The 26,785-nt window shown below is 45.2% G+C and overlaps 1 protein-coding gene across 5 annotated transcripts in view; it reads left to right on the top strand.

The window, feature by feature from the left end:
- Positions 1–728: 728 nt before the first annotated feature.
- ZNF395 (zinc finger protein 395) overlaps positions 729–26,785 on the top strand; it is a 38,892-nt gene continuing 12,835 nt past the window's right edge. The window contains exons 1-2 of one of the 5 annotated variants that reach the window (XM_019636177.1): positions 765–824; positions 7,264–7,303. The gene's annotated coding sequence lies outside the window, so the exon portion shown is untranslated. The other 4 variants (XM_019636178.1, XM_019636179.1, XM_019636180.1 and 1 more) reach the window with 4 other exon arrangements.

Raw genomic sequence — 26,785 nt, 5'->3', positions numbered from 1 at the left:
CCGTGTGCCTCTGGTCTTATCTCTGAAAAACATAAAGCAACACAATGGAACAGCTTCAATGCTCCTTGTTACAAATTATACAAAAGCCAGAGAGCCTAACGGTGCCAAAAGCAACTGGTATTGTTTACATAAGGGCTGAAAGCTAATAGTTAACTTTCTCCCATTCCAGAAAGAGTAAATAACGCCTCACTTTACAACTATAAACGAGTAAAATGTCATAAAATGGAGAAGAAAACAAATCAAAAGGAAAACGGAAATGTTGGTTCCAATGTTCCCTCTCTCTCCCGCTTTCGGTCGCGCTCTCGTTGGGTCCCAGCTGCACGGCCTGGGTCCCTATTGGGGCCCGCGAAGCACCCGTCGGCAGCGCCTGGGGCTTTCTGGCTTCCTTTCCCGCCCTAGGGCAAGCTCGACCTCTTCTGGAGAAGCCTGTCCCAGTGCCAGGCCTGGAAAAACAACAGACAGAAACTTTGGTTCGGTTGTCGGTTCAGTGAAAAATGGTGAACACTCAAGTTTGGTTCGGGGTTGCCGCCTACGGTTCCGATTTTGGGGTGGGGGTGGGAGTGGGTCACAACTCGGTCAGGTTCAAGTGCGCATGTGCACGAGGAGTCACTCAGGCATTTATTGAGCGCCCACTGTCTACGAGCGGCCGGTGCTGTGCATCCGGGCGCGGGACGGGGGCGGGGGGTGTGTCTCCGAGCCTCGTTCGTTCACTCGCTGGCTGGCGCGCTCCTCCGCTCCCTTCCCGGGAGGGAATCCGGGCCGGGTTGTGGCCGCGGCCGCGTACGTGAGCGCAGTGTCCCGGAGAGGGAGGGCAGGCCGGCCAGGTGGGCGCGAACGGAGCCTCGGCGGGCGGGCGGTCTGAGCGGAGCCGGGTGGTGGGCCGCACCGGGTGGGCGGGTAGGAGCGGCGGCAGCTGCAGCTCCGAGTCGAGCTGTCCGAGCGGGAGCTGCCCGGCCCGCGCCACTGCTGCTGGCGGGGCGAGGTGAGCTGCGCGGGGATCTCGCGGCGCTGCAGCCGGGGGACTGGGGCGGCCCGGGAACTTCCCACGCTCCGTACGGGGGCCGGGCCGGCGGCCTGAGGGCTGGGGAGGCCGGTGCGCCAGGGCAGCGGCGGGTCGGGGCGCAGGGGCGCTGCGGCAGTGCCCGCGCTGGCTGGGTGGGGGTGGCCGCCCGCTCTCCCGTGCGCCGCCTTGTTTATCTCGCCCTCCGCCGGCGCTCGCCAAGGCGCCCCCTCCCCAACTTTGAGTGGTTGTCCGGAGTTGCCTCTCCAACGGAGATTGACCTGCCCCCTCCCTGACCCTTTCCGGCTGGGCCGCTAGTCCAGCCCTACCGGCGCCCCGCGCGTTCCTGCCCACTCCAACGAGCGGGCGGGCGGGCGAGTGCCGGCCTCTGGGACGCGCGGCACGACACACCCTCCACCTCGGGGGCTGGCCCCCACCTTTTCTGTCCTCTTCTGTCCACCCCCACTTCCTTCCGCGCCGTTTAACCCTGCCTTTCCTCACCGGTGGCCCCTGGCCCTCCTTTGAGCTGGCACTTTGGACATGTGGGGTGCCCGGTGGGGCTTGGATAGGGAGTTTGTCATGTGCAAACAATTTCAAAGGCAGCATTTTCTTCCCTGCCTTGGAGTTCAGGGCGCAGTGCCTTCTGAGTTTAGGATTGACTCAGAAATCTAAAGAAGCCCACCTGCCAGGTGGTATGGGGGTGCTCCTGCCTCCGTGATTTTAGGCAGCCCTGGCCAATTCTTGGTGGCTTTGGAGCATTTCCACCAGGCAGGCATTCTCATGGTGCCAGGTGCAGGGGTTACCTACAGGCCACCACTGCGTTCTTCACACCCTCTTTCCAGAAAAGTGTATGTGGTGTAGTTTGCTTGAAAGTGAGTGATCAACAGGTATTGAAGCCTTTTTTGACACCCTCCTAAGGTGTTGTGTAAACAGTGGTTCTGGTCTCAAGAAACTTGAAACACAAGGAAACACAGCAATTAACTTCAACTCCACAGGTACTTTTGAGGGGCTGCTGTGTTCTTAGCACCATGCCAGGCTTTCTGGGAGATAAGAGGAACACAAGAAATCTAAGGCCTTAGAAAGCCTACCTATCAAGTGGAAGTGATTTGAGAGCTCAAATTCAAATTAATGTGCTATGGCTGCCTAAATTATTGTAAATTATGGGGGGGTGGGGGCAAGGGGAATATCAAAGGAAAGGTTAGAACTGGGGAATGAACTTAGAGTACTAAGTTCTGAAATAAGTTATGCACTGGAGAATAACTCACTGGAGAGGGCCCAAAAGCAGGAGAGGAAGAAGCAACAGGTGCAAGAGGTGGCAGAGGAACTAGCAGAGAAGAGGTTCCAATAGTGATCTCAGTGAGGGAAGATACAAAAGATACATAAGATGATACCCTCCAGGGTTTATAATCTCATGGTGGACACAGAAAGACTTGAGCATGTGAAATAAAACTCAAGATAGGGGCACAACTAACTGTTAAAATGCAAGGTGTAGAATAAGTGTTCTTGGAGTTCAGAGAATGGAGTTATGGGCAGGAATCTCCAGGACTGTATTCCTGAAGGGTGAGACCCTTGAGATGGGCCTTGTGCAAATGAACTTGGCTTTTCCAAGAGATGAGATGGCCTTGGCCAGACCAGGGACTGTTTCCTGAACAGTAGTAGATAAAGATGGAGAGGAGCAGTGGTTGAGATTGTGAAAGTCCTAGAAAGCCAGACTGGGGAATTGCACTTTACCCCATGTGTGCTGGGGAGACATGAAAGGGTTTTGAGCCAGGGAGTGACATAATGAAAGGGTATTTGGAAAGATTTTAAAAAGTAATATTGGGAGACAAATCAGTTAGTTAGGCTGTTACAGTTTTGGAGTGCCCAGAGTTTGGACTGGGATAACTGGAAATGGAAAAGGGGTTGGGTTTTAGAAACATTACTGTTGAAATAATCTGTTGACAGACAGGGCGAAGGGAAGAGATGAATGGAAATTAATTCCTTGTGGAAATTGATTGCATGCCAGGGCCTTGGAGCTGCTGTAGTTGGTAACTCGAGAAATTGGAAATGTGTGTTTTGGAGAGAAGTAATTGACACTCAGGCTGCAGAGAAATTTTGTGTTTGCCATAGGTGTCCTGCAAGCCACTGCGACTCTGAGATTGTGGGGGAAACCAGGGTGTGTAGTGTGGGAAAGGCTTCCAAAACTGGGAGAAGGAAGGCACTCGGGGCTAAAGGGTGTGTCATAGGGAAGCAGTAGAGGATGCTAGTGAGTGGGACTGAGGATCCGAATTAGAAGGCTCTGTCCTGTATTGCCATTCAAATGTATCACATGAACTTGAACCTGAAGTTGGCAAAACTGTTCTGGGAAATTAAGGCTCCAAGGAGAATGGGCCACTTATTCTCTTAACCATGAGGGTGGTTGGAGGGAAGTAGAATGGAATTTGCTAAATACATAAATTGTTAGGTTTTGAAACAAGCTGAATTTTGCTCTCCACTGAGTCCTTTAGGCTAGTCCTGGTGTCCCATTCATGGGTGGGGGTGGGGAGCAGCTAGGTGATCTAAAGGATCAAGGAGGAAATTTGGGGCCTAGGGATATTGCCTCTCCCAGGGCGAGGTCTGTCCCAACCTGCACCACTGCCAGTTCCCAGGGATCCAGTGACCTGCCTGCAGAGGTTTTTCCTGAGCTCTGAATTCTGCTTTCTTGTTGCAAGGGTGACTTAGGGTGATATGCTGAACAAATTCCCCAAGCCTCAACTTGCAACATCTGAGGGCTGGTGAATTTGAAGGATGATTGCAAAAAGTTAAAAAGTTGCAGAAGCAGTGGAGAATTTAATTGCAGTTTCTTAGCTCTCTGCAAGCCTTCCCCCACCCCTTTCCCTGAGATGCAGGATCTATGAAAAAGCAGGGGAAGCTGAACTGCATGGGGGAAAGGTGTCTAGCAGACATTTTTTCTTTATAGGGAATATACGATGGTCAAAAACATATTGCATGGAATAGTGGTTGAGCTAATGTACTCTCTATAGAGCAGTGTTTTCTGCACTGCTTTGACCGTGACCTACATTAAGAAATAAAATTTACATCACAGCCTGGTATACTCAGTCACGTATGTAAACATCTAATTCAAGTTCATGAAGTACAACCTTCCTTGGGTTGGTGCAATCTCCCCTGATACTTTTATTTTCTATTCTGTTTTTTATTTAAAAATATTTATTGTTTCCCACTAAATTGATTTAACCTCTGTGTAATGGATTATAACCCACAGTTTGAAAAACACAGTTATATAGAGAACTTTTACTTCTAATAAGCATTAAGCTGCTCATATGCAGAGCTACTAGTGCTGTAGGTGGAAGGGAGCGTGAGGAAGAGTTTGAATTTTTAGGCTAGTTGGAGTGTTCAGATGTATAGCTATGATCAAGGAGAAAGGCAAGATGACCAAATGCCAAAATGAAACATAAATACCTGTGCAGTTCAGAGGAAGGGGTGGACCACCTGTGCTGGAGTGGCATGGAAAAAGTGTTTGGAATAAAGAAGGAAGTCTGGGGTAAACCTGTTGGGGTGTCTCATGGTTCTGCGCAGGTGGGAGGTGTAGCCTGGGCAAGGCTTGGTGTTGGGAATGTACATGGTATGTGTAAGAGTGAAGAACAGAGGGTTCCTGTAAGAGAGTAGGGAGAAATCAGGTTGGCAAGGTGGGCTAGGATCAAAATGTAGTGGAGGGGTTGTAAACGGGTGGCCCAGAGATAGTGTTCAGCCTTTAGGTTATAATTTGAACCGCCAAAAGGTTTTCAAGAATTGGGAAAACCTCTGGATTTAGGACGGTCTTAAAGAATCAGAACAGGCAGGCCTCTCCAGCTGAGTGAGTGGTGGTTGCCCCCTGTGCATAGGAGACAGGCCTTTTGGGCCGTCGTTCCCCTCCTCCCCCCATTATAGTCCCAGGGCTCTTGTTGCCTCAGTCCAATTGCTTTACATTCCATCCTTAGTCTTGCAGGTCTTTGGGTTTGCAGCCTGAGCTTTCAAGAGACTTGAATGCCAAGCTAGGGAATTTGGGATCGCTGGCCTGGGCCCTGGGTGGCCATCAGGGGATCCAGGTAGGAAGAGGCTGACATTTTGAAATTTGAGATATTGGTGTGCAAATGATTTGTTTTAGGCAAGTCAGCAGCGCTTTCTGAGTTGCTGCTGGCTGGGACTTTGCAATATTGTTCTGAAGATTGGAATGGTAGTAATTAGGGAGGGCTTTGAGCTGTGTTTTCTATAGTGAGACAGATTTCTAGTGACGCCAAGATCTCTTGAACCTTCCCATTTTCCACTTCTGGCCGCCATGGTTAGATCGTGGCTCCAGGCATGTATCCTTTGAGAACCATGTCGGGGTAATAACTTGGGGAGATGTGAGTCACAGCTGCCAAATGCCGTATGACATTAGATTCTCAGGAGCTTTGGTTCTGTGAGTCAATAACCAAGGAACAGCAAAGAGAGGAGCTCTGTCATTTCTCTTCTTACATCCTTACTCCTAGGATGGCCCCCGGGGGTAGGCCTCCAGTCCAGAGATTCACAATGAATATGGAAGAAGTGGTTCAAGCTCAGGTGTTAATGCAAATAACTCCTGGAAAACTAGGCTGCTTTGGGGGCCACCTGAAGTGAACAAGTTCAGGTCTCTGTGGTCCTGAGACAGTTTGGTTTACCCTAGGCATCCATAACCACCTGTTAGGCTTCCCCAGGTGAGCTATAGCTGAGAGGGACTGAGCAAATCACCGTTTTTCACAGGTTGCACAATCTGATTATTTTAAACTATTGCTTTTGTAACATTAAAAATAAAAGTTAAAACTGAAGTGCTTTTTGCTTAAAAATGTGTGGCCTGAGGATGCAGGGATAACCAGAAGGCTGCCGAATTGGATGAAATGAAACCCATTTCCTGTTTCATAGGATGGTTTGGTTGGTTACTAGATTGGAGAAATGATGTAGCAGCTATGTATGGTACACTTTGGCTTTATGGGAAAATATTTCACATAAGATATGATGGTCTGTGTTAAGTTAAGTGGTAGAATATGGGCTGGATGGTGTTATTAATTTAATTTCATGGTGTTATTAATAGGCAAAAACTGTTAATTAGTAGCACTGAATCAGCCTGGAAGGGGGTCTGAAAATGAGTGCCGTAGGGTTCTATTCTTGGCTTTGAGCTGTTCAATGTTTTTTTTCCAGTGTTGTGGATGAAGATACAGAAGGTATGTTTGTCAGCTTTGTTGGTGGCTCAGAGGTGGGAGGGATTGCTTAGTTAGTAGATAAATCAAGGTTCAGAATCATCCAGAATGAGTGCCCAAATTAAACAAAAGATTCAGTAAGGGATAAATTTAAAGTTTGATTTGGTTTTTAAAATTTGAATTGTAATGTATTGAGATATTTATACATTCTGGTCAGGTAACTCCACCTTTGGAGATATACCTGAGACCATAATATCAAGATACAGATGATGTTTTATGCACAGAGATTATTCAGAGTTAAAAAAAAACCACAAAAAACCAGAGTGAAAAATTGGAAACAACCCAAATATCCAGTGGTGTGAGTGGGCTGGAAATAATCCATAAGTGATTCTGATGGATGTTTCTTTATAATGGAATATTATGGTCATTAACAATAATGTTTAGGAATAGTTTTAAAATAACATGGGCAAATGTTTCCACTATAAAAGTTTAGGTGTATCTACAATATAACTTCAAATCTTCAAAAAACAAAATACATAGAAAATGACCAGAGGAAATATACTAATAATTCTAATATCAGAATACTAATATTGGTTGCTTTTAGATGGATTGAATGGAGTGACTTTCTTTTTTTTTTTTACATTTTAAATTTATTATTAGTATTTTCTGTAATGTGTATGTATATCATGGTGGGGAAAACACTATTTAATGCATTTTTAAAATAGGCTTTATTTTTTTAGAGCGTTTTTAGGCTCACAGCAAAATTAAGAGGAAGGTTCAGAGTTTTCCCATCGACCCCTGCCCCCACATATGCACAGCCTCCCCCAGTGATCCCCACCAGAGTGGTGCATTTGTTACAACTAACGAACCCACGTTGACGCGTCATTATCACACAGAGTCCATAGTTTGCATTAGGGTCACTCTTCGTGTTGTCGTTCAATGAGTTTAGACAAATGCATAATGACATATATCTATCACTATTACATCATATAGAGTACTAGCACTGCCCTAAAAATCCTCTGTGCTCCGCCTGTTTACCCCTTCCTCCCCACAACCCCTGGCCACCACTGATCTTTTTTACTGTCTCCACAGTTTTGCTGTTTCCACAGTGTTATACAGCTGGAATCATACAGTAAGTAGCCTTTTCAGATTGGTTTTTTCACTCGGTAATACACATTTAAGGTTCTCCCATGGCTTTGCATGGCTTGATAGTTTATTTCTTTTTAGTGCTGAATAATATTCTATTGTCTGGATGCACCACAGTTTATTTATCCATTTACCCACTGAAGGACATCTTGGTTACTTCCAAGTTTTGGCAGTTATTATGAATAAAGGTGCTGTAAACATCTGTATGCAGGTTTTTGTTTGGACATAAGTTTTCACCTCCTTTGGTTAAATACTAGGGAGTGCTGTTGCTGGTAAGGATATGTTTAGTTTTGTAAGAAACTGCTTAATATGTCTTCCAAAGTGGCTGCACCATTCTGCATTCCCACCAGCAATGAAGGGGAGTTCCTGTTGCTCCACGTCCTCACCAGCATTTGGTGTTGTCAGTGCTCTGAATTTTGGCCATTCTAATAGGTGTGCAGTAGTATCTCATTGTTTTAGTTTGCATTTCACTAATGACATGTGATAATATATTTTTATGTGCTCTTTTTTTTTTTTACCATCTGTATGCTGTCTTTGATGAAGTGTCTGTTACGGTCTTTGTCCCATTTTAAAAATCAGGTGTTTTCTTATTGTTGAGCTTTGTTCTTTTTAAGATTTTTATTGGGGAATTGGGGGGATGGGAACAGTGCTGGGGAATTGGGGGAAGGGGAACAGACAAGTTGCTGTCCTTTTGTTCTTCAGTCTAGTTGTGGAGGACGTTGCTTCACTGGCCCAAGTTGGCACCATCATTGAGCTCTTCCCGGGTGAGGCAGATCAGTCGCCGGCTTCTGGATAGCCGCTCACGGTGGCTGCTGGCTGCTCACGCTGGCTGCTGGCTACACACGGTAGCCCATGGCAACCCACTGCCACAGGGGCTGCAGCCTACGCCGTCGCTGGTGACTCACAGCAGCCCAGCTCCAGGTTGAGCTGTTGTTCAGCATCTTAGCTGTAGAGTGCAGTGTGTCTGGCCCTCATATGTGGGATCCGAACCGGGGCCCTCTGGCATCCCAAGCCAGCTCTTAAGCATCGCACCACTCGGCCGGCCCTTATTGTTGAGTTTTAAGAGTTCTTTGTATATGAGGTATGATCACAAAATATGGTGTATGTTTAAATAAAAAAAAATTTAGGGCCGGCCGAGTGGTGCATTGGTTAAGAGCTGGCTTGGGACGCCAGAGGGCCCTGGTTCGGATCCCACATATGAGGGACAGTGACACTGCCCTCTACAGCTAAGATGGTGAAGAGCAGCTCAGCCTGGAGGTGGGCTGCTATGGGTTGCCAGCAATGGCGTAGGCTGCAGTCCCCTGCTGCAGTGGGCTGCCATAAGCTACCATGTGTAGCCGGCAGCCAGCGTGAGCGGCCAGCAGCCGCTGTGAGCGGCCGTCCAGAGGCCAGTGACTGATCTGCCTCCCCCAGGAAGAGCGCAATGATGGTGCCAGGTTGGGCCAGTGAAGCAACGTCCTCCACAACTAGACTGAAGAACAAAAGGACAGCAACTTGTCTGTTCCCCTTCCCCTAATTCCCCAGTGCTGTTCCCATCCCCCAATTCCCCAATAAAAATCTTAAAAAAAAATTATTACAGTAAAAGACATACGGCCATTAATTCCCCTCAAAATACTCCTCGCTTTGAACACACTATCCCATCGTTCCTGCCACTTTCTGAAGTAGTTCTGGAAGTCCTCTTTCATGAGTGTCTTCAGTTGTGCAGTTGTGGCTGCCTCGATGTCCTGAATGGATTCAAAACTGTTACCTTTCATGGTTATTTTGACTTTGGGGAAGAGCCAGAACTTACAATGTGCCAGATCTGGTAAATAAGGTGAGTAAAGACACACCGTAATTTTTTGTTTGACAGAAATTGCCATACCAGAAGTGATGTGTGACACGGAGCCTTTCTGTTGTGATCACAAAATACAGTGAATGCTGCTGCCAAGTGCCATCCAACAGAAAGGCAGGGATCTTCAATATATCAAGCGGCTTCACAAACCTTAGTAACAGTGTGTAACAAGTTTCAACTTGTTTGGTGTAGTTGGGTGTGAGCTACAGTTGAGAGAAGGTATGTTTTAGAGTGTGCCGTAAATCATCCTGCATCATGACAACGCTCCATGTCACACACATCGCTTCTGGTACGGCAATTTCTGTCAAATAAAAACATTACGGTGTGTCCTCATCCACCTTATTCACCAGACCTGGCACCATGCGACTCTGGCTCTTCCCCAAAGTAAAAATGATTCAGGACATTGAGGCAGCCACAACAGCTCAACTACAGACTTACGAAAGAGGACTTCCAGAACTGCTTTAGAAAGTGGCAAGAAAAACGGGACAAGCGTTTTCGAAACAAGGGGAGTATTTTGAGGGGGATTAATGTCAATGTGTCTTTTACTGTAATAAGTATTTTAAAATTTAAGCATTCACCATATTATTTGATCACACCTTATATTATGGATAATAGTCCTTTATCAGATGTGCAAATATTTTCTCCTAGTCTGTGGTTTGTATTTTCATTCTTTGAACACTGCTATTTAAAAAACATTTTATTGTTCAAGGACAGGATGGGGTAAAGGTAGATGGTTTGTTTATTCAGTAACTAATCTTGAGAACCTACCTGCTATGTGTCAAGCCCTGGATTAGGCACTGGAGTCACAAAATAAGACTCAGTCCCTGACCTGAAGTTGATCCAGCTGAAAGGGGCAGACGGACAGATGAACAGACAAGCACGGTGTAGCCCTCCCTGGTGGTACTACAGGCACACAGAGGAGGGGCAGATTATGTGGGAAAAAAGTTTTGAGATTGTTCTATTGTTAGTGAGTTTAATGTGAGCCTTGTTAGGATGAGGCTTTTAACAAATTGAATCCAGTTCATAACTGGGTCAGAAATTCATTGATCAAATCACAGGATATCATGTTAATGACCTCTGCTGGTCATGTGACATTTGGATCACTGCGGGGGCCATGATTTAAAAGAAACATGAACAAGCAAGGACTACCTCCAGGAAGGAGACTAGGATGTAGGAATAGGAATGACTGGAATGCATTGATGAGGTGGGTACACGGTGGTGCTTTCAACTATTTTCAGTTATCAAGCATAGGAAAGAGTGGACTTGTTCATTTTTGCTCCTGGTGTTGGAATCTGACCAGTGGATGGAACAATTGCTCTATCCTCTCTAGCTTCAGATTCCTCATCTGTAGGATGATTACACTGAAGCTGATGACTTTTAAGGTTCTTTTTAACCCTAAAGACTGGGAGAGCAGATTTAGTTCAATATGAAAAAGGATTTTCTAGCTGGCAGAGCTGTTCAGCGGAAATGTTCGCTCATGAATAGTGAGCTTCCTATTGCTGGAGGTATTCAAGTTGGGCTGAATGCCGTTGATTAGGGATACTGTAGAAGAGAAGGACAGGAATTAGGCTGACCTCCAAAGTCCTTTCCAAATCTTAAGGTCAGGTTATTACATGATTTGTCAAAGTGGAAAGGTAATGTCGAATAGGGGACATACCTCTATCTAGTTGCATAGTATTTGAGTCAACATCATCATGTAAACTCTTTAAAACGTGTTTATAAATGTGTCCCAACATCTTTGAGGGACCCTTCTGGGGTCATTTTAGAAGGGATGGAGAGAACTATTCCAAGGTGGGTCAGGAATCAATTTGAGGCCCCAGGGCTGCTGAAAATTGAATTTGGCCTTTAGGAAAAGTGAAAAGTTGGGGGTTAGGTAGAAATGTCAAATAACAGTAAATAGAATAGATTGACATATAGAAGATTAATGTATGTATTGGCCAGTTCTAGTCAGTGTAATGAATGAATCAAGATGGGGCCCTTTAATTGGATGCTGGGTCCTCTGCTTAGCTGTGGAGGACCTGGGAGTGCCTTTGACCTTCTCCTTCCTACTTCATTGTCCACACTGCAGATTTGTATCACCACGTACAGCACGTGTATACATGGTACACATACACGCCATCCTGACACCAGGGATGAGACGGAGCCTTCCGATTGCTCTGGAGGTTTAGCGATGAAGGGAACAAATACATTTAAAGAAACTTATGAGTGGGATTTTCCAGGGATACATATATTCACTTTATACCGGACAATACGTTTGTGGTTTGAGTTTGAAATTTTTTCTTTTTGTGTTTTTATTATTTTTAGCTTACATGTAGAAAATTAGATTGAGTGTAATTTTGCCTAAAGTTTACTTAAATATATGGTGTATTTAAACTCCACCCTGATTAGTTAAAAGTTTTAGATTTTCTTCCTGATATTTTTGGATGGACTTTTTTGCTATGGGGACCACTGCAAGGGCTAAATCACATAGCAAATGTTTCTTAGAGAGCTCTACAAAGAGAATAGAGGTTTATCTCACCTTCGGAGAATATCGTAAGATGATTTCTATCTCTGTGATTCATGCTCACTTTTTGGCATGTGGAAAATCAGGATTTGGCAAGAAAGTGCTTCCTCTTCACATAGAGTAAAGTTGTTTGGGGGTGCACGACCTAGGGAATGACGGTTTTAGAAGTATGTAAAAAATACAGGCAGAACTTGGTTATTTAGAACTAGAGTTGGAAATTTTGTGCACCAGTGAGAAAGGGCCCAGTTTTCTTTCTATGCAGTAAACTTGGGACCCAACACAGTGTATGGCAGATCAGCTCCGCTTGTTGAATTGCCATGAGCCGGTTCCCTGGGCCATGTAGAGCGGGGTATGGGAAACACTTAGACTTCCCTGTGCTATTTATTTATTTATTTATTTATTTATTTATTTATTAAAAGCAAACTATAATAAGAAATACCACTTCTCAGCCTTTTTTGTCCTTTGAATACTGGGAAGTCATAAAACACTTTTAGTAAAAACAGCCACATTCAGCGGCTGTTTTTCAAAGTGCAGGGGGAATGAAACACTCCCTCTCTCTCCTCTTTCTCTTTTTCTGTGGCTGCTGACAATGAATTGCTCTTGGTGTGCCGTTCTTAAATTCATGTGTCCTCTATCCATTTTAATCTTGTTATCTATTTTTATGGTGACTGTCGCCATGGTACTCTGTGCTCTTTACATAGCACAACAGAGATTTCAGATGTCTGATAGGACAGCTCAAAGTTCTGCAGCAGCCAGCAGAGAAACAGTGTTTGAGTAGTTCTTTTTTTAAATTGAGGCTAATTTGCATACAGTGGAATGCTTAGATCTTAAGTGTGCTGGTTAATCAGTTTTGACAAATGCATTTCGGGACCGAGCATTTCCATCACCTCAGAAATGTTCCTTGGGACTGTTTCCAAATTATTCTCCCCACAACCAGAAGGACCACATGGCTGACTTCTAACATCCTAGGTTAGTTTGCCTACTAGGTTTTTAACATTAGAATTTTGTGTTTCTGAGGACTTTATGCATAGTGCTTTGAAGAAGTGGAGGGTGTGTGTGTTTAAAAATCAGTAGCCTATATGGTTAGGTGGTCCCGGTGAGTCAGTAATATTCTGGAACTTGTCTAATGGGGCATTCAGATTCGTCCTTCTCAATTGTCCGTGGGCCCCTCATTAATGTGGGAACCCTGATCTCCAGATGGGAGAGTCTGAGGCACAGACAGCTAAGCCTAGTGTGGAATGAGTGAGATTGGGCAAGGGCTGCCATTATTGGCACGTGTGTGTGTGTGTGTGTGTGTGTGTGTGTGTGTGTGTGTTGTGTTGGAGAGCTGGAATCCTCAGTTAGAAGAACTGGAATGGCTCCTGGGACATCCCTTTGGATTACCCAGAAGCCCCCTGACATACTTTCTCTTTTTTCCTGCTTCTCCCTTGAACTAGCATATAAATTTAACAATCCACAGAGTTACAGAGTTGGGCTTGTACTATTGAAACAAGATCCGTGTTGCAAAGCCCAGTGCTTTGCACTGCTGAGCTCTCAGCCTCCTGGGAAGCATGTGTCAGATTTGGGTAGAAATTGCCCTCAGACACATTACTGAAATGTACCGAACAAGGTCAGTTAGTTTCTTCTTTTCTTTTTCTTCCCACCCCTCCTCTCTACTCCTCTCTCTTACTTTGTCCTTCCTTCCTTTAAAAAATTAAATGGTTAAATCAAATTTTCATTACATAAATAGTACATGAACACATTTTCCGCAGGGGGAAAAAACATGCAAACCTTTTAGAGCAAACAAAATCTTTCCTGACAACCACTTCTAATCAAGTCCTTCCCCACAGGTCAACCACTGTTACAAGTTTGTTGGTATTCTTCAAATGCTTCACATACTTGCATTAATACTTATAGAACTGAAGTGTATTGCATTGCAAGTATTGTCGTCCTTACTCCCTCCGCCCTCCCTCCCACAGTGGTGTATTTTGGTGATTGCTAGCTATCCTTATGTATAGGTCTTCTCAGTTTTGTTAACTCCTGAGTGGCCTTTCTTAGAATAAGAAGGCTGAATCATTGTTTAGCCTTCCCCCTAATTGGTGGACGTTTAAGTTATTTCCAAATCCTCTACCGTTACAAATGTAGTTACATTAAGCTTGGCTGCACTTGCCTCTTTGTAACACGGGTGAGTGTTTCTCTGGGGTAGATACTGAGAAAGGGGAGTTGCTGGGTCATTGGGTACTTTGCTTTTAAATCCTAATGAAGACACATGACAAGGTCAGTTCCTAGCTTAGACTTCATGTAGGCCAGGGCATACTTGAAGCGTGCTCAGACATGAAGCGATTATTTTCTTAGACGAGGGTGGGATTTAGGGTGTGCTCGGTGTGTGCCCCCCATGAGTCAGCACTGGTTAAAGAGATGGTGTTGGGAAGGGCTCCCCTGAGCCCCATAGTTCATTCTGTCTGGCCCCTGTGAGGACTTTGGCCTGCCTTTTGGTTGCGGTTGTGTGGAGAAGAGTTACCTACCGCATGGACGAGCAGCACATTGTGGGCTGGATGGCATTTCCAAACTTACGGTAGTTCGTTCCCTAAGTGGAGACCTTCAACACACCTGTGATTCTTCTCCGTGACATCTTTAGAAAACAGAGTGCCATACCATTAAACGCTCAAGCCCAGGGTGAGGTGTTCGGAAGCATTTTAGTGTTCTTAAAAAAAAAAAAAATCTAGAACACTGTCATACACTTTTATTAACAGTTTCATTTTATGTGGAGAAGGATAACGTATGTCTCTATTTACAACTCTGGATGTCATCTGTAGATCTCTGAGAACTCTTGGAAAACAAAATTCACCATTGTGAATTTAGGCCTTTAGGAGCCAATGTGACAAGGGAGGGCTTGGCTTGTGTCTCTTGAAGGGCACGCTCTGGTGCCACTGGTCACCTAGCTGGTGAGAGGCAGACCCCGTTTGCAGCCTTAATTATTTCACATGCATTCGTCTTCAGATCCCTTGTGCAGATGTTAATGAAAACAGTTCTGGTTCTGACCCCAGGGGAACCCCACTGTTGCATTTGTGCAATTGCCCAAACCCAGTAATGCATTTATATTGCTTTCTTTTGGGGTACTGAGGCATCTCCTCCTCTGCTCTCCCGTGAGTGTTAGCAGGCTCCCTCTTCTGTTATTTCAGCGTTTGGTGACAAAGTGGGTGCCTCCCATTTGCTTGGTTCTCTCAGGGCCTCCTTGATCTTTCTGGCTGCTTTGGCCTGCCCTCCCCCTCCCTCAGTTCTTCTAGGTGACTGACGATCTTCTGTGTTTACAAGTTATCTTTCTCGTTGGGCAGCAACCAGCGTTCCCAGTGTGGACAATTCTCTAATTTTATAGGGAGTAGGTGGCCGTGTGTTTCTTTTTGTTTTTAGTACTTTTGCAGTGGTGCTGGACAAAAGGAGTTTTTGTTTGTTTGTTTTGGCCTTTGTGACCACAGTAGGATGACAGCCTGATCTGCAGTGATGTAGAGGTCCCTTTACTAGGTTCTGGCTGTTGGCCACGGAGCTCTTACATGATTTTGATTTTTTCCCCCCCTTTTAAATGTATTGCCTTGCCCTTGTCAATGTTAAAATTTACTGGCTGCTTTCCTCCCCTTTTTACACAAAGTCTTCCCTGTAATCGTTCCCTAAGATTGACTCAGCTCTACCCAACATTTGTTTGGTGCCCATTTGTTTTTTTAAAGGCTAACATTTATTGAGCACTCTGTGCCACTCACAGTGCTTAGTACTTGAGGTACAGTTTTTCATTTGTTCTTAGGCTCCTCTCTCAGAGGAGCCAGAACCTTTAGGAAGCAGAGGTTGGTGACTCTTAAGAAACGGAGGTACTGTTGAAAAAAAATTGCATCGCCTCATCAAATCCTCAGATTATCCTGTGGAGTAGGAGCTGATGTTTTTCTCATTTGAGAGGTGAGGAAACTGAGGCACAGAGAGGTGAGGTAATTTGCCCAAAATCACATAATAGGGAATTTAGAACTTGTTTGTAACCCTTTGGGATATTTGTAAAAGTGTTACATCCTTTTTAGGGTATTTGTAAGGCTGTTGTAATGACCGTTTCGTTTCCCTTCCATGCCAAAACCACCAACACCACAGTAACCTCTTGGTGACTCAAGTTTTTACTAACAAGGAGCCTTTACGAGGTCACCAGTCTAGCCTCTTACTCCTCTTCCTTGATGCATAATTTTCCTGTAGAATATAGAAGAAAGCGTATCTTTTGGAATCAGACATATTTGAACTCGCATGTTAGTCCTGTCGTTTACTAGCTCTGTGGCCTCGGGAACATTACTCAGCTTCCCTGAGTGTCAGCTTCCTTATCTGTGCAATGGAGGAGAAGGTGGTGGTGATGATGATGATGATGATGTTATTGTGAGGGATGAAATGCGGTACAGTCTCTGAAATGCTTCGCAAGTGACTGGCACAAAAGTCTCCGATAAATGATAGTTGTCAGAACATTCCCGAAGAAACATCAGTCTTTGAAAGGTGGCAAATTGCATAGGTTTCCTATGCAACAAACTCTTGTTTCCTAAACAGCAAACTATTATGTTTACTCTGTAACAGTTACAATGATGCGATTTTGTTGACTGTGAACATCCCACTGCTTTTTCCCTCAGAAGATTCTGGTCTACTGACTAGAATGCACTAGGCTCTGAAATGAGTACCGTCTATCTGTCGGCCCGATATGAGTGAGAATCCCTGTGGTGCCAGTCTCCTCGACTGTCCCTGCAGTGGGCAGAGACTCACCAGCTCTGTGTAACCACGGCCTGTGTGTCTTGGCCTACTGAGCGCCCATTTCATCCTTCGCTTCTCTCAAAGCTCAGGCGTGCGCATCTGATCTCTGCTATTGATCCACATTTACTTTGTCACTTTGGCTTAAAACATCTTCACCAGTGAGCATTCTGATCAAAGCTGCCACCTGGTCCATTTAAGGAGAAGCATCCAAGAGTGGACACCCCAATATCTTGAGCTCAGACTGGGGCGACCACTCATTCAGCCTGTTTCCCCACCACGTTCCATCTTTGAACTCATCCCCAGTCCCACAGTTATTGGGGCGTGAAGATTCCTTAAATGGCTTCCTCTCGGGAAAGGTACTTCCGTTGTGGGTTGTGCCTTGGGCAAGCCGTCCTCCCCCACTGGGCTCATTTTTCACTGTGTATTTAAAAGATCTTCTTATGGTGTCTGTAGTCTCCTTACTTTGGCTGACTTTCTGTTTTCTGGGGGGGAAATGTGTCTGTCTCCCTCACCTTCCAGTCACTCAGCAATTTTTTTTTTTTTTAGATTCGTAACAAATTTCGCTTCAACTTAATTATGTCAAACACTTAAAATTTTTGCATGCACACCTATCTGACTTTATGAGCTTAATCCTGGAAACCATCTTTTTATCAGGCTTCCGTGTCAGATTGCTGGCTGTTTTTTGCATTTTCCTGAAAGAAGCGAATTCTGATTCATTCATGTAATTATACAGCACCAAAATATGAGTGTAGCTCTGGAGCATATGAAGTACTTTTATAAATAAGAGCTGGGTGCATGATCCAGGTGGGAGCTCAGTTTGGCCTCAAGTTCTTTAAAGGCAGGGCCCGAAGCTTAGGCTTCTTAATTATTCTATTCAGTTCATTGGCAAGAGCCTGGCACATGTGTTAAATATCAGCTGATTTCCAAGAATGCTGGTGTTTGTGTTCTGTGATGCCCCTTTCCCTGGGTTTCCGGTGGGTCGGTGTGGAATTGTTTGCTGTGTGGGTCTGCATTGGAGTGGGCTGGATTCAGACACAGGACAGCTGGGACCCAGGACCAAAGCATCTGCAGCAGCACTGGAGGTTGCTCACAGAGGCTGGCCAGGCTCTGCCTAAGGGAGGTTTGGCTGCAGCCCTTGAACCACCCTGGGCAGGGCACCAAGACTGAGATTTGGGAGGTGTCTGCCGAGAGTGAGGGGCCAGGTCACGTGGGAGACTGCAGTGGCCATGTCCTGGCTTTGTGCTTGGTGCTGAGCTCTCAGCCCTGAAGCCAGGGGTTGGTTCACTGTGGCCAGGCCTCTAAGTGCGATGCGTTGGATCTCTCGGTTCCCCTATCTTGTGGCAATCAGTTTTGTTGTGATTTCAGTGAACTAGTGGCTCACCTGTGGTCGACTTCATGATTGTCTTCACAGTCAGTCGTTGTATTACTGGTTCTGGCTGAATGTCCTTTGACCACCTCCGTTCCCAGATGCCAGCTCGACAGTGGCTCCTGGGCATTCGGAGTGACCTGTCATGTTATTTAGCTCTCTAGCCCCTCATTTAAAATTGGGGAGCAAGGGAAGGAAATACGTCTGTTGAGTTCCTTCCAGATGCTGGGCACTGCTCATTTTTCACAGGTGAGGCGGGAAATTGAGGCTCTGCAGTGGTGGCTAACTGCTGCAAGTTCCACAGGTCGAGGTGACTGGCTGCTGCTGTCTGCTCTTTCTTTGCAGAATCACCCTCTGCGGTGGGCCTTGGCTTGGCGTCTCCTGAACAGCTGGGTGTCCATTTTGCTAGGCCATTTTAGTCCTTCAGTGGCATCCAGCCTTTCTTCCCCTCAGCCCCAGCACCCCTCCGGGATGGGAAGCACTCCCATCGGTGTGGGAGGGAGTGCGCCCCTGTTAGAAGAGCTGGGCAGAGCCTCCCAGTAGAAGCTCATAGATAGGCCTCGGAGCTGCACCTCATCCTGAAACAGAAAAGAGGTGTAGTTAATTGGGGAGTGAGAATAAAAGGGAAAGTTGGGGTAAACGTTGATCTGCAGAAGCTTCCCTCCCTTCTGGCCGGACAGATCTATTCCCTTTGGCCAGTCAGCCCTCTTGGTCTTGGAACCAATTCTGGTATTCAGCTCTTATTTCAGGTTTTTAAGTGTTATCAGCCACTAGAATGTTCTGTCATCCCAACAGCACATGTTTCTTATCTCATGCCTTATAATTTCCAAGATTACAGCTTATTTCCCGTCAGCATACACTTTGGACAGTGGGTCCTGGGTGCAACTTGGATTCCTCAGGGGTGTCTGGGTACCTGGATTCCTTCCCTTACCTGTTTATCTTTTCTACCTAGCTGTCTCCAGTCGACTGATCTTGTCTGCGTGCGCATGGCTTCTCGCCTTTAATTTTGGATCGCATCCTCCTGGCCTGGTTCCCAGGCCAGGGGACATCTTTCTTGGGCACCTGCAGCCCTGTGTACCCTGATTATCCACCCCAGGAGAGGGCCACTGTCTTTCTGTTACCTACTGATTCCAGCCAGGCAAGTCACCTGGTGGCTCTCAGCCTCCCTACAAGCCCTGCTGCCTGTTTATTTAGTGCCATCAGGGAATGTCATTATTCATTCAAATGACTGTTGAGTTCCAAGTAGTTTTTCTATTTTTAACCACTTCAATGAAAAAAAGCACGTAAAAGTGAGTCTGCATTTCTCTGCCTTCTTAAAGGAGTGAGAACAGAAGGCACCCTTTTCCTTGTGTCTCGGGATTGGCACCTTGGGATCATCGCCACCTAAGGCTTCCCTTTCTGGCCTGTGGACCACTCAGGGCCTTATGCTAATGGGTCCTGGACTGTAAGGCTTTTTGAAATTCTCACCTCTGTGTTTTCTATTTTTGGGGTGGTTCTCTTGTTGCCAGCTTTTGCTTTTATTTCCTATAAGTGCCTCTGGATCTCTTCTTCCCAACGAAACTCACACTTTCGTGCTCACAGTGTTGTGAGGATCAGAGAAGGCAATAATGTAAAGGCATCAGGGCCGTGAGCTCCAGAGCCCGCCATCCTACACCTCTGTCCTGAGCCCCCGTGCTGCTGCTGGGTCTCTACTTGTGAGGAAGAGAGAGCTGTCACTCCATATTTTCTGGAGTTGCTGGGACCTCAGGAAAAAAAAAAAAAAAAGGAAGCCTCCAAATGTGTGTCTGAATGAGGCTGTAAACCCAAGTGCCATTCAAGCACTCATTCATTGGTGGTTTGAGTTAATGTGCAGGTCTCTCATACGCTTACTCTGAAAACTGAGAGAACCTAATTCTTGGAGGCTTGCTCTCCTGGAGCACTCAGCTCCTGGTGCCTGCCTTCCCGCAGGCTCTGGGTAAAACGCTGTGTCAGCAGTCATCCTTCTCCCCGCCTCGTCCTGGAACTCGCACGTCGTTTAAGCACAGTGCAAATCAGGTTTAACCACAGTGCATGCACCCACACGTACACATGTGCATTCGTGCTCCCCCTCCCTCCATGCATGTACACAACAGAGCTGGACACATTTTAAGTGTGGTTTTACTCATGCCTGTGTCCTTATGTAGTATTCTCTACCTGTTTTCATGACAGCACTACTGTCTTAGAATTGAGTTTGAACACTGAAACTCTCCCCTTGCTTTTGATACCTGTCTTCATTTTAGGGCAAGCTGCAGGTATGATGCCTTAGAACACATTATTTTTGAATCTGGGGCTCTCGCACCCCTGGGAATACATCTACTTAAAATCATAAGTCTGATGGGATAAGCAAGATATGGCTTCTGCCCTCAAAGGGGTGCCAGTCTAAGGAAGATGTGGGTCTAGTAGAAATAGGTACTGTTTACTAAGTCCTAACTATGTGCCAGGCACCGTGCTAAGAATTGTCTCGTGTAATACAGAGTAGTGCACGTATGATGGCGAAGAACAAAGGGCACTGGCAATGGCGGTTTTGAAAGCAAGCGGGGAGCTAGGTGTGAAGGAAGAGGAAGTGTGCTGGTTCCTGGGTAGAACTGTGAAAATGCCTTCCTCCAGCTCACAGTACAAACAGAACATTCTCTTTCGCTTGATTGAATGACTGGTGTGCATTCTGGCCAAAGAAAGTATTCATCAATCAGGGTCATTTATTATTTGCTGGAGGGAATTCAGTGTAAACCAGGTCCGATGACCTATTTCTATGGCCCATCTGGTAGAATATGAAAATAGCCCTGCTATTTGGGACTCTGATTTTTTCTCCCTTCTATTATTCTATTATATCTATTACAGTAATGGGAAGGCTTGGATGCTCACTTACAGGGGATGCTGTGACCAGGACTCCAGCCCTGGGTGGGGGATGGGGAACCTTTAAGGTCCCTGTCAGTCCTGATAGTCTATAACTTTAATTTTATGGGTACTCTCAAATGTTATCCATTGACACAGTGTAATTCCGTTTTTAAAAACCGTCAGAAAAATACAGCAATTAGAGTGCTCTGAAAATTCAAATGGTCATTCTCTGAATGGCTGATTTTGGAATGGGGGCATTGAATCAGTCACTAATATGCTTGGTACTGTGTATCTTAAGCCTGTGTTATGAAAATATAAAATGCACACCACCCATTTGAAAAATGGTATAACGGCCTGTTAAATAACTTGAGAGATCTAGAAGTTTTAGCTCAGGCCGTTGGCTCCTCTCAGAGCAGTTTCTGTCCAAAGCCAGGCTGGATAGAATCCTTCGGGAAGAAAAGGTCAATATATGCTCAGTGAAGTGAGTAATTTTTTACTTTTTCTGGAGGAGGCACCCCAGAACAAAAAATAAGACTTGAGAACCACCGGGCAGCATTTGCATGGTGATGCCAGGATATGACAACTTGCTTCTGCCAAGTTCCAGTAGTGACCTTGCACTCTAAGAGGACCCTAAACATATCTGCATATAATTGTAAATATGCTGCAAATGCACTTGGCATCTCTCAACAGAGATTGTCCTTGGCTAAGAATTGCTGAAAAATAATTGGGAATTTTATTCTCCACTGAGTTAGTTATGTTGTAAAAGAAGAGCTGTGGTTTGTTATATTTTGACCTTTGGATGAGCTTACAACATCACACTGAAAAAAAAATTAAGTTAAAACTTTACAGATTTAAAAGAAAAAAAAAGAGCAACTTTCTGATAAAAGATTAAGGATGATATGCAAATTGTTAGCCAAAGAACTAAAAACTCAAACTATTGTTCTATGCAGTGGTTACCCAGTGGTGATCATAAAATAGAAAACTGAGGTTTAGTAAAGAGCTTGAAACGGTTGGCAGAGGATTGCTGTCCCTCACCTTGATCTATAAATTGTTCACTAAAGAGGTAGCAGGCTCCCAAGATTTAGCAAATGGGAGGTTTACTCCAAATTTCACTCTCCTTAACTTAAAACAAAACAAAACAAAACAAAACCAAAAACTATTGGTCATGTAATGAATCATTTTGACTTATGACTTGTGTCCTAGAAGTGCCACTGGGTGATGTCATGGCTTGCTGCAGCGTCCCTGGGTGGTAGGAGAGGGCAGCCATTGTGTGTGAGCACGTGTACACACCACGTACGTGTGCTGAGACATGTGGTTGTCCGGCAACAGTCACATGTCAAATAGCAATTTGCAACTCAGAACCACAGAGAGAGTTTGTTTTCCTCTTCTGTCTGTTCCAGCTATTTAACTGATGGCCGATGTCCTCATTAAGGGCTATTAGCACATCAGAATATGTTTGCTGAGCTTGGGAAGGGGCTAACCCCTTTTGGACATTGACCAAAATACATCTTCTAGGGTAGCCACCCCCTCCTGTTGGTGACAACGGTAGGAGTGAGAAGCACGAGGGCTCAGGATCCCCTTAAAACTGTACATCAGAGACAAGTCTTTTTTTTTTTTTTTAGCAGGAGTTTATTTTTCAGTCAAGGAATTCTGTAGTTGAGAATGTAACATCTTAAAGGGGATTTGGCTACATGTGGAAACATTGTTATTGTTACCCTGAAAAGGATGTTTCTTTGCTGTATCAGAACCAAATGGCAAATTAGGGAATGGCTGGTTTATAGGGACCTTTGATAGCTCCCAAGAAAGAAACTCAATGAGGGAGTGAATAGAAGTAGAGATCAGCGAAGAGAGGTTTGAAGGAGGCTACAGTTATATCAATAGAAGTGTGCTAGGAGGGAGGGTGGGTTGGACCCTCCATCCGAGGTGTAAGGTAGCAGGTGATCCTGGAAAGTCACTCTAAGGCCCAGAGTTAACCTGGCTCCTCGACCCATCTGCATGGCAGACCTCTGTAGGTGCTCTGATCCACTTCTGAGCCCTTGAAGGACACTGTTGATTGTGCTATCTATAGAGCCATGTCCATAATAGCCTTCTGAGTGTCCTGATAAACAGCACAGAGAGACGCATTGAACCCCACCTGGTGATGCCGCCCAGCCTACATTTAATTTAGATTTGTATTTTTCCCTCCCATGCTATCACTGTTAAGTATAAACTTGGTTAAATCTTCCTTTACTTTTGAGACTGATTACATATCTGTCTGCTCCCTCTCAGAGCACAATGTATGTCTAAAGGTCTTCCCAAACCACTAAATGATTAACAGTGACTTGGACTGTTGAACCAAGTCAGACTAAAGCACTGACCTCTATTTTGCAGGTAAGAGGCTAATAGGCCAGTGGAGGAGAGATTTTCGAGGAAAGTGCACAGGAAAATGGAAGTAGAGACTTGCAGGATGGGAACTGGTTTTTTCTATCAAGTTTCACTGACAGGAAAAAGAAACATACCATGTAGATAAAAAGCAACTCAGTGGAGTGTTTTTTTTTTTTTTTGAGAGATTCTCATACCTCCTGGAATAATGGCAGGATTGTGATCTTTGACACCAGATAGACAGGAGTTTAACCCCCAGGGCTGCTGGTTCCTACCTGTGTAGCCTCAGCAACCTAAGCTCTCTTGTGGCTCTGTTTCCTCATCAGAAATAAAAGACCATGTGTTTATCTCAAGTTGTTCCGAGGATTAAATTAGATATAATTTGTGAATGCTAGTGCCTATTAGGCACTTAACAAAGGCAGTTTCCCTTCCCTCTTTCTAACTTCTGCTTTTAAAAATTAAGATTTGGGCGTATGATACATGAATAAAATAAAGTGCATTTCAGTGTGGAATTTGGGCCAGTTAAAAGGAAAAAGGATCAGAGAACGAGAACAAATACGCGTGGGAGCAAACCGGAAGAGGGCAGGTTCACCGACTTGATGCACTTCCAGCAGGCTTTGGAAGGTGTGGGTTCACAAACCAAATAAAAAAAAATTTTTTTTAATTAAAAAAAAAGTAAAGAAAGAAAAGACTTACAAAAACATCGTCAGTCTGTTTGCCGAATAGTTCAGGCTTGGTCTGGAGACTGGAAGCCCAGGAATTTTGGAAATACTACTCTTTCTTCGTTTTCAGTGGAAGAAACCTCAAACTTCCTGCTGTGGAAAGTGGGGGTGGTCACTGGGTTCTCTGGTCAAGAGAAGGGTGGTTTCTTCCTCTGGATTGATGCTGCCACCTGATGTCTCTAAGTGGTACTGCGGCTTCACCTCTAGCTCTTAGGAGCGCAATGGAATTAAATGGAAGAGTCAGGCTCTTGTTTCTGGCAGGAGGATTTTAAGGAGGAAGGTAGGCGAGTGAGTTTTTAAAACCGAGTTAGCTTGGATATACACTTTTTTTTTTGTCATGGTCAAGAATTTACTCCTTTACATTTTCCTTTTTATTGTTACCGTAATTTTTCCAAGAGGATGTGTCAGAATGTGAAGTCACAAGACACCTGTAATAGGAGCTCTGTAGGGTGCTGTGACTCTGACCTTTTTCTTACTTTTGCTTTGCTTTTTAGGGAATTCATGGTGGAGATACGATGCGATCTGATTCCAGCCCTGGAAGCTCTGAGTAAAAAACTTGCAAAAACCCTTTTTCTATCACACTTTACAGGTTGTGAAGAGCTTCAATGGGAACATTTCTCATATTGGAGAGGCGAGCCTTAGCATTGCGATTTATAGATGACGAAAGAGGCTCTGAGTGGGGCCCGACCGAGGGGCCTGAGGGCACATCTGTGTTTTTCACTGAATCTCACATAGGGAGGCTGTTGGCTGTGGGTCAGGGGAAGGATTTCTCAAGAATAAGCTTGTTGACTGATTTGGATCACGAGGGACCTGGGAGATAAGAGTTTTTCATTTTTGGAATGGTGTAGGTGCCTGAAGGTCAGTGAGTGGCCCATAGGATCCCCTGATGGCCCCACCCAGCCCTGGTGCTCATTGAATGCCAGGTAGTTGGAAGCCCTCGCCTCAGGCAGGAGGACTTTGACTAATGAAGCATTAGACTAGGATTTCTAGTTTTGATCTCCTCCTTACCTGTTCCCGTCTATAACATGTGGAGGGTGGCATTACTCAATTCCCTGCTTTCTGGAGTATGAATAATGAATGGGGGTAGAGTGGCGCCTCACAGCATGCTGAAATGATGCGTGCCGTTTTCAGAACAGCTCCTGTTCACCGTGGGATGAACACGCTGAGGCCTGGGCTGGTCCTTTCCCATCACCCCGATTGCGTTAGTAGCTGACCCCATGTGCTGTTGGAGGCAGCGTCCTCGGAGGCCATGAGGACACCTGGACCTGGAGTCAAGAGACCAGCTCTTGTTCAGGCTCTGGCACTGGCTTTATCGCTGTGAACAAGTCACGCTTTCAGGGTTAGTTAGTGTCCTTAAGTACAAAGCAAGGAGAGGAGAGTCAGCATGGCTCGTTTCTGTGGCTCTTTGTAGTTTTGAACCCAGCTAAGCTTGAGAGTCTGACAAATGTCCTCACGCTTTGACTTACTGGTGCAGTCATGTGCCACATAACAATGGACTGCATATATGACCATGGCTTCGTAAGATTACAGTGGAGCTGAAAAATTCCTATCGCAGCCATCCTAATGTAGCCATCGTAATGTGGTAGCACAGATGTGTTACTCCTGTGTTTGTGGTGACGCTGGTGTAAAGAAACCCTCTGCACTGCCAGTTGTAGGAAGGTATAGCACAAGTATGTACAGTACATAATACTCAATAATTATGATAAATGACTATGTTACTGGTGTATGTATTTACTCTGCCTTTTTTTTTTTTTAAAGATTTTATTGGGGAACTGGGGGAGGGGACCAGCCAAGTTGTTGTTCAATCTTCGTTGTGGAGGGCGCCAGTCGCCATCTGGCTTCTCGTTGGCTGCTTGTGGCCTTTAAGCTCAAGGTGCGGTGCTGTGTTCAGTCTTAGTTGCAGGTGGGCATGGCCACCATCCCATGCAGGAGTTGCACCAGCAGCCTTGTTAAGAAGAGCACACGCTCTATCCACTGAGCCATCCGGGTGGCAGCTCAGCTCAAGGTGCCGAGTTCTGTCTTAGTTGCAGGTGGGAGTAGCCTACCGTCGAACAGGCAATCTTGTTGTTACACCAGCTGAGCCATCCTGCCACCTGTTGGCAGCTCAGCAACAGCTCAGCTCAGGGCGCAGTGTCACTGGCCCATGTGGGAATGGAACCGGCGGCCCTGTTGCTCAGCTTGTGCTCTTAAACCAACTCTTAATCAACTGAGCCATTCGGCCGGCCCTACACTATGCTTTTTATCCTTATTTTAGCATGTACTCTTTCTACTTATAAAGAAAGTTTGCTGTGAAACAGTACGCTGGGTTACACTGGCAGCAGCCTCATACATCTCGTGTTTACCGTATCTCTGAATCACATAATTTTCTGTTGTGCTTGATGTAATCTCTTGTTGTTTTGTACGGTAACATGCTGTATAGGCTTGTAGCCTAGGAGAATCAGGCTATACTATACAGGTGTGTAGTAGACGATACCATCTAGGTTTATGTAAGTGTACTCTATGATGTTCACATAACAACAAAATCGCCTAACAACATATTTCTCAGAACGTATCCCTGTGCTACACAGCACATGACTGTATCCTATATAGGAATCCAACCTAAGGAAGCACTCATGAGTACGTGTGTGCTGAGGTTGAGCTCAGAGGATGCTTCCTGCAGGCAGAGCAGGTCAAACAGCACAAAACCATTACAGCCCCTAAGTACAATAATAAAGGATTTTTAAAATTAGCAATGAATGCATCCGCCCAAGAAAATAGTGTGTGGCTCCTAAAAGTAATTTTCTAGAATAACATTTAATGACATAGTGGAACACATGATATTAAGTGAAAACGCAGTTTACCAACCCATGATCCCATTTTGCAGAAATAAAAGTATGTAAATACATGTATAGGGGAAAGCGTGGACCACTATATAGGAAAAGTGGGTGTCTCTGGGAGGCAGCTTCTTGAGTGATCTGTTTTCCTTTATGGTTATCAGTATTTTCTAAATGTCCTATGCGGAATGGTCATTGCTTTTGTACAAAGAGAAAATTGTAAAAGTTACTTTAAAATGTTTCATCCATTTTCATGGACATTTACGGCTCCTGCTG

The sequence above is a fragment of the Hipposideros armiger genome, unplaced genomic scaffold (genome assembly GCF_001890085.2).
Source record: "Hipposideros armiger isolate ML-2016 unplaced genomic scaffold, ASM189008v1 scaffold_27, whole genome shotgun sequence".
Lineage (NCBI taxonomy): Eukaryota > Metazoa > Chordata > Mammalia > Chiroptera > Hipposideridae > Hipposideros > Hipposideros armiger.
This window is presented reverse-complemented; position numbering and strand designations above follow the sequence as displayed.